At 40.1% G+C, this 10,501-nt stretch overlaps 1 pseudogene; it reads left to right on the top strand.

Moving 5' to 3' along the window:
* The first annotated feature begins 5,643 nt into the window (after positions 1-5,643).
* On the top strand, positions 5,644-8,552 carry LOC136548441 (lecithin-cholesterol acyltransferase-like 1; annotated as a pseudogene).
* Positions 8,553-10,501: the final 1,949 nt, after the last annotated feature.

The following is a 10,501-nucleotide window of genomic DNA, read 5'->3' as shown; positions in this document are numbered from 1 at the left end:
CAGATCAATTGCAATAGGTGGTAAGTAGTGCATGTTCACTGACTAAAATATATATGTGAACACTTATCACCCTTTCTTATAATGCTAGCATCAAAAAAATAAAATCTATCAAAAAGTAATGTCAATAACATTGTACAAGAGTACAGGCAAGCAAGAACCTATCTTATCTTATAGTTAAAATTCACAACTTAGTAAACTTGTCAATGCATTACTGTAGCTACCAAAAAAACAGGAAAGTAGAACTCACTGAACAGTGGAGCAAAAGCACATCTTATATATAAAAATGGACCACATAATCAGCCTATGCAAGCATCACAGTCTATTTATCTAAGAAACATTACATAGCAATAATTTCTCTTCAACCTCTCTCACTCACCCACCGCCTAAGCATCAGCGTCAACAGAACAACAAATGCAGGAGTTCCAAACGCTAAGTATGTAATATTCACATACAAGAACGGACCACATAATCAGCCCATGCAAGCATCTCAGTCTATTTATCTATGAAATATTACAAAGCGATAATTTCTCTTCAACCTCTCCGACTCGCCCCCCATCTAAGCATCAGTGTCAACATAATAACAAATGAAGGAGATCCGAATGCTAAGCATGCAATATACATATATTCATCCTATATTTTCCACCTTTTAGCTTAATAAATAGATACTAGCCTGCAAGCTCACCGGTTCCAAACAAGCAAAACAACAATTTCTTCTTGACTCTTAATTTCCCATCACTGGAACCCTAGAATTCACAACATTCATAAAACAAGCAAATCCAATATTGAGGCCACTCAATTATGTGCATGCACAAAAGCCGTATTATCTTCACGATGGCCTTCTCCAAAATTATCACAGGGGGCAACCAACACAAGCAAGCCATGCTAAACCCTAGTAATAAAACCTATGAAATCGGTAGCTAAAAGAAGGGGTTGGACTTACCAACAGAAGACTACGACGATGCATGGGGGCCAGTAGAGAGACGGTAGCCAGAGGAGAGGTTAGAGAGGAGGTGCCGCTATTGGCGGGGACGACTACCAGAGCACATGGCTGGGCGTGCAAAGGCCGGCGAGGTCAGAGAGGACGCGCCGTTGGTGGTGGGGATGACTACCAAAGCGCATGGCTAGGCTCGCAAGGGCCAGCGAGGACGGAGGTTGAGGTCCAAAACGGACGGGGCGGCGGCAACCACGCGGATTGTGAGCTCTCTCGCAAACCCTAGCCGCTGTGGCGGCCGGCCTGGGAAAGGCGGCGTTTGGGGGAGGAAGCGTGGCGGGCGACGAAGGTGGTCATAGGAGGACAGCGGAGGTGAGAGGAAGCAGCGCTAGGGCAGGGAGACAGTGGCAGCGGCGGGGGGGGGGAATATTCGGCAGCTTGACGACATCCGCAAGAAGAAGAGCGCCCAGACTTAGCCAAATTTTGGCCTCCAAACACGCCCTATATTTATACTGGGGAGTATTTATAGGGGCGGCTGGTGATTGAGCTGCCCCTACAAATTCATTTCTAGGGGTGGCTCACTCACCGGCCGCCCCTACAAATATTTTTTAATTTATTTTTATTACTTGTTCTATATATTCATTTTTCTTTATATATAACTGTATGTATTTGTTTTCTGGTTATTCTATATATATAAATGTATCTATATATACATTTTTTATAGAAAATATATAATTCTATATTTTGTTCTTTACAAAAAGAATATTTTAAAATTTGAAAATTTGAAATTTAAAATAACTAAAACAATTTCATCTCCACTAAATGACCTCAAATGAAAATTTTGTAAACATCAAATTTGTAGAACTCATTGAGATATACAACTTATATTTTGGTCATCTTTTCATTTGACCAAATTTGAACAGTTCAAATTTTAAATTTCAATAAATATCAACTTCAAATTAGATTTTGAAACCTTAAATGATTTCAAATAAGAAATTCATGAACATGGAAGTTGTTGAACACATTACTATCTACAACTTTTATTTTGGTCTTCTTTTTATTTAACCAAATTTGACAGTTGAAATTTTGAATTTCAATAAATGATAACTTTAAAGAAGATTTTGAAACATTAAATGTTTTCAACTATAAAACTCATGAACATAAAAGTTGTTGAACTCATCACTGTTTACAACTTTTATTTTGGTCACTTCTTCATGTGACAAAGTATTAGTAAATATTATTAAAAATTCACATATGACTCATAGTTTCATGAACTATACGAGAGACATGTTGATTTATGAACAATGTTTACTATCATTTTGTCAGATGAAGAAATAACCAAAATAAAAGTTATAGATCTTGATGAGTTATACAACTTTGGTATTCATCACTTTTTCAGTTGAAATCATTTAATGGTTAAAAATCAGGTTTGAAGTTGTTATTTTTTAAAATTTAAAAATTTAAATTGCTCAAAATTAGTGACAAAGATAGATGACCAGACTAAAATAATAGAGTATGATTTTAGAAAATTTAAGGAAAAAGCATCACATTTGGAGTTAGTATGATGGATAAAAACTAGTTACAAGTTTCAGCCACAGATTAAAAAAAAAGAAATCACACTAGTTCATCATTGATGAACAGTTATGATTTTTCTTTTTAATCTCTGGGTAAAATTTGTAACTAGTATTTCTCTCTCGTACTAACTCTAAATGTGATATTTTTTTCCTAAAATTTTCTAAAATCATTCTCTATCTATTTATTGTGCTGATTTGGTCATTCTTTTCGTTTTACAAAGTTTGGACAATTTAAATTTTCAAATTAAAAAAAAATAAGTTCTAACAAGATTTTGAAATACCAAATGATTTTAGCTGAAAAATTGATGAATACCAAAGTTGTATAACTCGTCAAGATCTAAAACTTTTATTTTGATCATTTCTTCATCTAACAAAATGATAGTAAACATTATTCACAAATCAACATGTCTCTCGTATAGTTTATAAAACTATGAGTGATATGTGGATTTGTGAATAATATCTACTAACACTTTGTTAAATGAAGAAATAATCAAAATAAAAATTATAGATAGTGATGAATTCAATAACTTTTATGTTCATGACATTTCTAGTTGAAATCATTTAAGGTTTCGAAATCTTGTTTGAAGTTGTCATTTATTAAAATTCAAAATTTGAAATGTTCAAATTTAGTCAAATGAAAAGATGATCAAAATAAAAGTTGTAGATAGTAATGTGTTCAACAACTTTTATGTTCGTGGCTTTCTTATTTGAAATCATTTAAGGTTTCAAAATCTTGTTTGAAGTTGTCATTTATTGAAATTCAAAATGTAAACTTTTTAAATTTTGTCAAATAAAAAGATGACCAAAATATAAGTTGTACATCTTGATGAGTTCTACAACTTTGATGTTTACAAAACTTTCATTTGAGAGCATTTATTATCCTAAAATTTATTAGTTGTTTTGAAATCCAAATTTAAAATTTTTAAAATATTGTTTTTGTAAAGAAGAAAAATATAGAATTATATCTATATATATAATAAAATTGTTTATATATACATATATTTATATATATAGAATAATAAAAAAAACTAATATATAAATTTATATTGTTTTCTTTATATATGAATGAATTACATAATTAGTAATTAAAATAAATTAAAAATATTTGTAGGGGCAGCTAACTCAAGAACCGCCTTTATAAATAGAAACACCGAGGGCGGCTAGTGAGTGAGCCGCCCCTACAAATCCAACTCATTTGTAAGGGCGCCTTGTATCACCAGCCGTCCCTACTGCTCCATTTGTAGGGCGGCTGGTCTCCTGGATCCCGAGCACACCACTGTAGGGGCGGCTCCAACACCAGCCGCTCCTACAAAAAAAATTGTCCTGTTGCTACAAACATTTTTTGTAGTAGTGCTAGCCACAAACCGGCAGTGATGTGGACTTTCACTGCCGGTTTTCGGTGACCCCAATCATTTTATGATTTTGAAGCACAGAACCGACAGTGAAGGGTTATCACCGCCAGTTCACAAAAACTGGCATTGATGGTGCCGGTAGTGAATGACAAATCTGTAGTAATGTAAATCCTACATTGCTTATTTTGGTCTGAAGAATTTCCCTCATGCTTTCAAATTTGAGAAGGAGGTGGATTATTGTCATGACCTTCATATTTACATTGTTATATTAACATGAGTACTAATGCAAGATGTGCCTAATTATATACTATTTCTGAGTCTGATAGAATGATCATGGATGCACAAAACTGTCTCAACTTTCCTTTGTTTCTATCAGCTCCTCAAATTAACCTACGTAATTCTTCCTATTGTCACTGCATCAGTGGAGAGATGTTTTCAAGGACCAAAACTGTAGAGATGTTCTACAAAATTGTATCATTTGATGAATTTGTTAATGATGATGCCACTATCTCAGTGGAACATAGATTTTGTTATAAGATTCCAAATGATAATGTGGTAATTTTCCTTATTAAGATAGGCGGCCATATACTTGCAGAGCACAACTATAAGAGGTAACCACTATCATGAAGGGTTTTATTTGCACATTATGTTATTGATAATTTCATCCCTTTTTTATGCACCCTTGATTTTTTTTTCATATGATATTAATTTTATATTTGTGTTATGTACAGTGCTGGATTATTATGAGCTATACATTAGTGTCATGAGTAAAGGCTGACCCTGGCGATAATTTACCCTGGATTTGCCCCTGTTTGTAGAGATGACTATTTTTAGCCGTCTCTATCTATGCATCTTTGGAGATCAGTGATTTCTAGAGGCAAGTATCCAGTCATCTCTAGAAACCGCGGTTGGGGAATGAATACAACCAAAACCAAAATTGTAGTACTAAACGATATCTATAACTTTATAGTTGAATACTTTTTCATTTGAATTCATTTAGAGTTCAAATACTCATTTCAGAGAATGAATATGCCATATATCTTTGAGGTGGAGTGTTAGAGGAGCTACATGTGAGGCCATCAGCATTTATATTTTCACGCGAAGAATTGTGTGACTTGTGACTACTTGGTGGGTTTTCCCCCGGATTTTTTTACAATTCTTTTGGTCTGGTTTATGATTTTTGGATAATTTCTAAAAAAACAATCGGTCTATACAAATCTCATTTCTAGGGGCGATTCAGCATCCGCCTCTATAAATGGCTTATTTCCTCTATAGAACATTTAGAACCGCCTCTAAAAAGACTGGCAGTGGTAGTAAAACCACCTCTATTATTCGTCGTTAACAAAGACCTTTACAGAGGCGGGTGAACACCCTCACCTCTAGAAAGATATTTTATCCACCTCTGAAAAACATGTTTGTAGTAGTACTATGAAGTCTAGAAAAAATATACAACAATTATATCTGATGGTGGTACGCTAGCTGTGGTAATTAAAGGCTTGTTTCTTGTTTTCCATGTGAAGTAGAGTGGATTTAGTGAGGTTGAATGACCAATAGTTTATTTTCATCGCCAATAATCCGTGGGAAATGCTTCGCTTAGGGCGTCCGAACGCTCCCGTTGTCGTGGGCCGCGACAGCCCAAACGGTTGTAAAAAAAAGTACACTCCAGAATGTTCGGCACCTAGCTTCACTTGACTCACACGTGGCCCACTCTGGCCCTCTCCCCCGCAGGTCGCAGCCAGGGCCGCCACCAAGGCCAGCCAGCCTGCGAGCCCTGAGGGATTTGCCGATGCCGCCCCGGCGACTGTCGCAGCGCATGCACGACCCTGTGGTACGCCGCCTTGTGCAGACGCTCACGGCACCCAACGCCAAGTCCATCGTCGCCGAGTCCCCGGCCTCCATCAAGGTGGGGGCTACCGCAGTTCCCCACAAGGTAGGCCGTGGTCGCCGGCGACGTCGCGTTTCAAGTGTTTTAGGTGTTTTAGACATATGTTTTCAAGTGTTTCATCTTAATGTTGCCTACTATGTTGCAATAGCTATAGACGCATGTTGCAAATGTATGTTTCAATTATTTCATGTGTTTCGGGCGTATGTTGCAAATGTTTTTATATAGATGTTTCAAATGTAGATCTTAGTGTTGCATATGTTGCAATGGCTATACACTCATGTTTCAAGTGTTTCATCTATTTCAGACGTATGTTGTAAACGTTTCATTTGAATGTTTTAAAACTAGATTTGGTGTTGCACATCTATGGCTATAGATGCATGTTTCAAGCGCATGTTTCAAGTGTTTAATCTGTTTCACACGTACGCTGCAAGTGTTTTATTTGGATATTTCAAAAGTATATCTCGGAGAAGCACATGCTGCTCCTGCTAGTGCACCGCCGTAGGTCACTGTGCTGTCGTGGGTCACCGCACACGCCTGCTAGTGCTGCTGCTGCTGTGTGCATTTGGGCGCGCGAAACGGAGTGGGCTCGGCTGTCCCCCGCATGCGTGGGCCCATGTGGCCTCCGAAGCAGGATAGGTGCGGGTGCGCGGGAGCTGTTTGTATGAGACGCGGGCGCCGGAGCACCGTCCGAAGTTAGCGTCCCGGATCAAACGTCCAGGTGCGAGTAAGTCCGTCCATCCATATGTATTGAGAAGGTACGGATTTATCAAAATCCCCGTCCTGACTAATACCGATAGTGTCCCTTTGGCCCTGTCTCCTCTCTTTATCTATATATCACTACCCAGCTCAAAAACTCGGTTATTTCAATCGCTGACATTTGGATTGGGGTCGGCTAGAGAAGATCGAGTGAGAAGTTGCGCGCGCCAAGCCGTGTTATACCAAAGATCAGCTGTGGCTAGCTCTCCACTTCAGCTGCTGCTGTCTCTCTGGTGCTACTCCTGCTGCCCTCTCCTCTCCGGGAGCATCTCTCAAGAAACAAACATGTCGGCGTCAACGACTTCCATCCGATCTTTCTGGTATACCTGGGGTGAGCTGCAGCGACCTGGAGGCACGGCTCACCGAGGCGTACCGGCCGTCGGCGCCACACTGCGGCGCAATGAAGGGGAAGGACGTTTCAGACCTGGTGGTCCATGAATACGTGGATTCCTTCCTGGACTGGAGCAGATGAGCCGCGTCTACGACCCCTGCCATCAACGACTACCGGAACCTGCCCGGCGTCGAGACGCGAGTGCCCAGCTTCGGCTCCACAGGATCCTTCAGCCACAAGAACCTTCTCAAGTCGTGACTCGTGAGTCGTCGTCCTTCGAATCTGCACTAGAGAGATCAATATATACAGCCTGTTCGCTTGCTCGTAAACGATCGTAAATTTTCAGCCGGGAACAGTGTTTTTCTCTCACACCAAACCAGCCAGCAGTAAATAATCTATGATGCGATACGGCCTCCCGAACAGACTGATAATCTCCTATTTTTTAAACTAACTGCTTGCATGTTTGTACCTTTCTTTACGTGTTCTCTACAGAGACCCGCACTGGAAAGCATGGGATACCGTGATGGAGACACCATGTTCGGAGCCCCTTAGTCGGCCCGTTCGTTTGGGATGCTTTGGTTTATAAGCTATGGCTGAAAGTACTGTTGGCTGATTTGATATAAGAGAAAAATACTATTTATTGGCTAATAAGCCGTGACTTATAAGCTAAATACGACCTAGCTCGATTTTCGCTACGCGCCGCCATCCCCCGGCCAGACATCCGAGGTGTACTCCCGCTACTTCAAGGAGTTCATGGAGCTCGTGGAGACCGCGAGAGAGAGGAAACACAAGAAAGCCGTCATCTTGGGGCACAGCTTTGGCAGAATGGTCGCCCTGGAGTTCGTCCGGAACGCTCCCCTGTCGTGGCGAAACGAGTACATCGAGCACCTCATCCTGGTCGCGCCGACGCTCTCCACCGGGTTCATGGAGCCGGTGAGCAACTTCGCGTCCGGAACGGACATCCTCTTCGTGCCAACGACGAAGCCGCTGTCCACGAGAGCCATGTGGAGGAGCTTCGAGAGCGCCATCATGAACTTCCCGTCGCCGGCCGTGTTCGGCGGGCGCAGCGGGCCGCCGCTAGCTCGTGGTCACCAGGGAGAGAAACTACTCCGCGCACGACATGGAACGTTTCCTCGCCGCCGTCGTCGGCTTCGGCGAGGCCGTCGTCGAGCCATTCAGGAGACGAGCCGTCCCGAATATGGACAACTTCGTCGCGCCGATGGTGCCCATGACGTACATCAACCGAGTCGGCACCAGGACGCCGCTGCAGTGGCCTTCTGGGACGACGACTTCGATGCGTCACAGGAGGCAGCAGTGTATGGGGATGGAGATGGCAAGATCAATTTGATCAGCGTCTTGGCGTTTGAGAAAGAGATGGGTCAGCAGCCAGGACAGAGGAAGCAGTTCAGATCCATCAAGATCAATAAGGCCCAGCATTCTACGATTGTCACGGATGATTAAATAATACCACTTTTATCTTATTTGGCAAATATTATCCAATCGTGGACCAACTAGGCTCAAAAGATTTATCTCGTGATTTCCAACTAAACTGTGTAATTAGTTATTTTTTTTACCTACATTTAATACTCCATGCAAGCGGCTAAAAATTGATGTGATGGAGAGAAAGTGAAAAAACTTGGAATTTGGATAGCATCTAAACAAGGCCCTTGACATGGTCATTCAAGAATTTTTGGAGGTGAATAATCAGCAGATTCCGTCCTAGATTCATTCATGTGGGTTTCAGACCTTTCGTTGCCTCAACCGACAAATTATTGAGGTGGTCGCACTGGCACTTCAATCGCTTTGTTGTACTCGCGGTGCGGTCTTCGGAAGGACGCAATTATTTTTCCCGTGTCTAAAAAATGTGGCTTGTTTTCTCTAATTTTGTGTCCTTCCTATGTGATAATTATATATCATGAGGATTTTTTTATGTAATTGAATTCACTCCGTGAATAAAAAAAACTAAATATTCCGTAGATTTCTAGCAATATAGATATAGATATATGACGACACACAGGTGGTGGACCATAGTCCATTTTAGGTCTTGTTTGGATGCGCATGTATTTATCTTAATTAACATGTATTGAAATGGATTGGAGTAAAATTAAACTAAATTACATTCCATTCTACTTCAACACATGTGGATTGAAGTGGATATATATACATTCAAACAAGCCCTTAGGGTAAACTGCAAAACCCACGTCGTTGAAATATTTTTCCATTGGGATAAATCCATTTTCTTTGAGTTCTACTTGAGCGTGGTTTGGTACAATTAGGCCCAGTTTAGATGCAAATTTTTTTGCAAAATAAGCACTGTAGTATTTTTGTTGTTATTTGGCAATTAGTGTCCAATCATAGTCTAATTAGGCTTAAAAGATTCGTCTCGTGGATTTCGTCTAAACTATGTAATTAGTTTTATTTTTTATTTATATTTAATGCTCCATGCATGCGTTTTCGTATTCGATGTGACGAGAAATCTTGAAAAAATTAGCGTTTTGGGAGGAAACTAAACAGGGCCTTACTCTCACCAGAAGCATCTCTAGCAGGCTAACTATTATCACATAGTAGGTGTTTAGAGGCTGCCAAAACTGCTATAGCTGTGTTAATCGTTAACAATGGAGGCGGGGCATCCTTCCACCTGTGTGACATCATTATGCCTCATTAGAGCAAGACCAATAAAACCTAGCTATAAACCAAACTAAGTCATCAATAGATAAGTTTATAGTCTAATTTGTACAACTAGTCTCTTCTTTTACACCATATATTTTTAATTTATATAAGGCCACATATTAGGGTCATGCCTTGGTCACCGTGCTATTCAAAAGTAGAAGAAGACCGTCGGTTGCCATGACCAGCCGCATGCATGCAGCTGATGTGGCAGTCGATTCGCCCATCATTGTTCCTGCTCTTAGATCAAGACTAGCACGGCACATGTGATTGACTGCCTTAGGAAAAGAAACTAATCTTCCACGTTGGAAGCGACGCATGAGGCTACTGCATTTCCCAACGCAGGTGAAGTAGTATAAATTTTCTTCCTGCTCCCATTTGTGTCGTCTCTGTTGCTAGTAGCTACAGGTCCAATAGCAATTTGCCGTGTTGTACTATAAGCATCACACATGTGCACAGATAATGTGTTTCAGAGCTACTCATTTTTCACAGTGCATTCTTCCATGTCTATACACTACCAGAATCTAGAATTACCTTGAGGGCTCAGATTTTCCCTGAGTGCCAAAACAAAACCGCTAAGAAAAATATTTTTTTCTTGGCAGTGTTACTAAACTCTCAATGAAATATATATTCCTTGGAGGTTGACGTTACCGTCAAGGAATATGGGTGTTTCCTTGGCCGTTTCTAATCACCTCCAAGGAAATTACTCATTTTCTTGAGTGTAGTTGTAAACAGTCAAGTAAACTACTATTTGCTTGAGTGTTATTCTTAACCGCCAAGAAAAATACCCATTTCCTTGGGTGTTATTCTAAACCGTCAAGTAAATTATCATTTTCTTGGGGTTATTGAATTTTCTTGGAGGCTAGCAGCCAAGGAAATGCTTATAAGTATTTTGGTGACTCCAATAAAAAACAATAATATCTTTAAGGTGTCTGAAAATCCTAAAATTTGGCATGAGAGCATAACATGGTTGTATTATCTTGCCATAAAACTGTCAAATCATAT

The sequence above is a fragment of the Miscanthus floridulus genome, chromosome 4 (genome assembly GCF_019320115.1).
Source record: "Miscanthus floridulus cultivar M001 chromosome 4, ASM1932011v1, whole genome shotgun sequence".
Lineage (NCBI taxonomy): Eukaryota > Viridiplantae > Streptophyta > Magnoliopsida > Poales > Poaceae > Miscanthus > Miscanthus floridulus.
The sequence above is the reverse complement of the archived record's forward strand: the minus strand, read 5'-3'. Positions and strand labels throughout refer to the sequence as shown.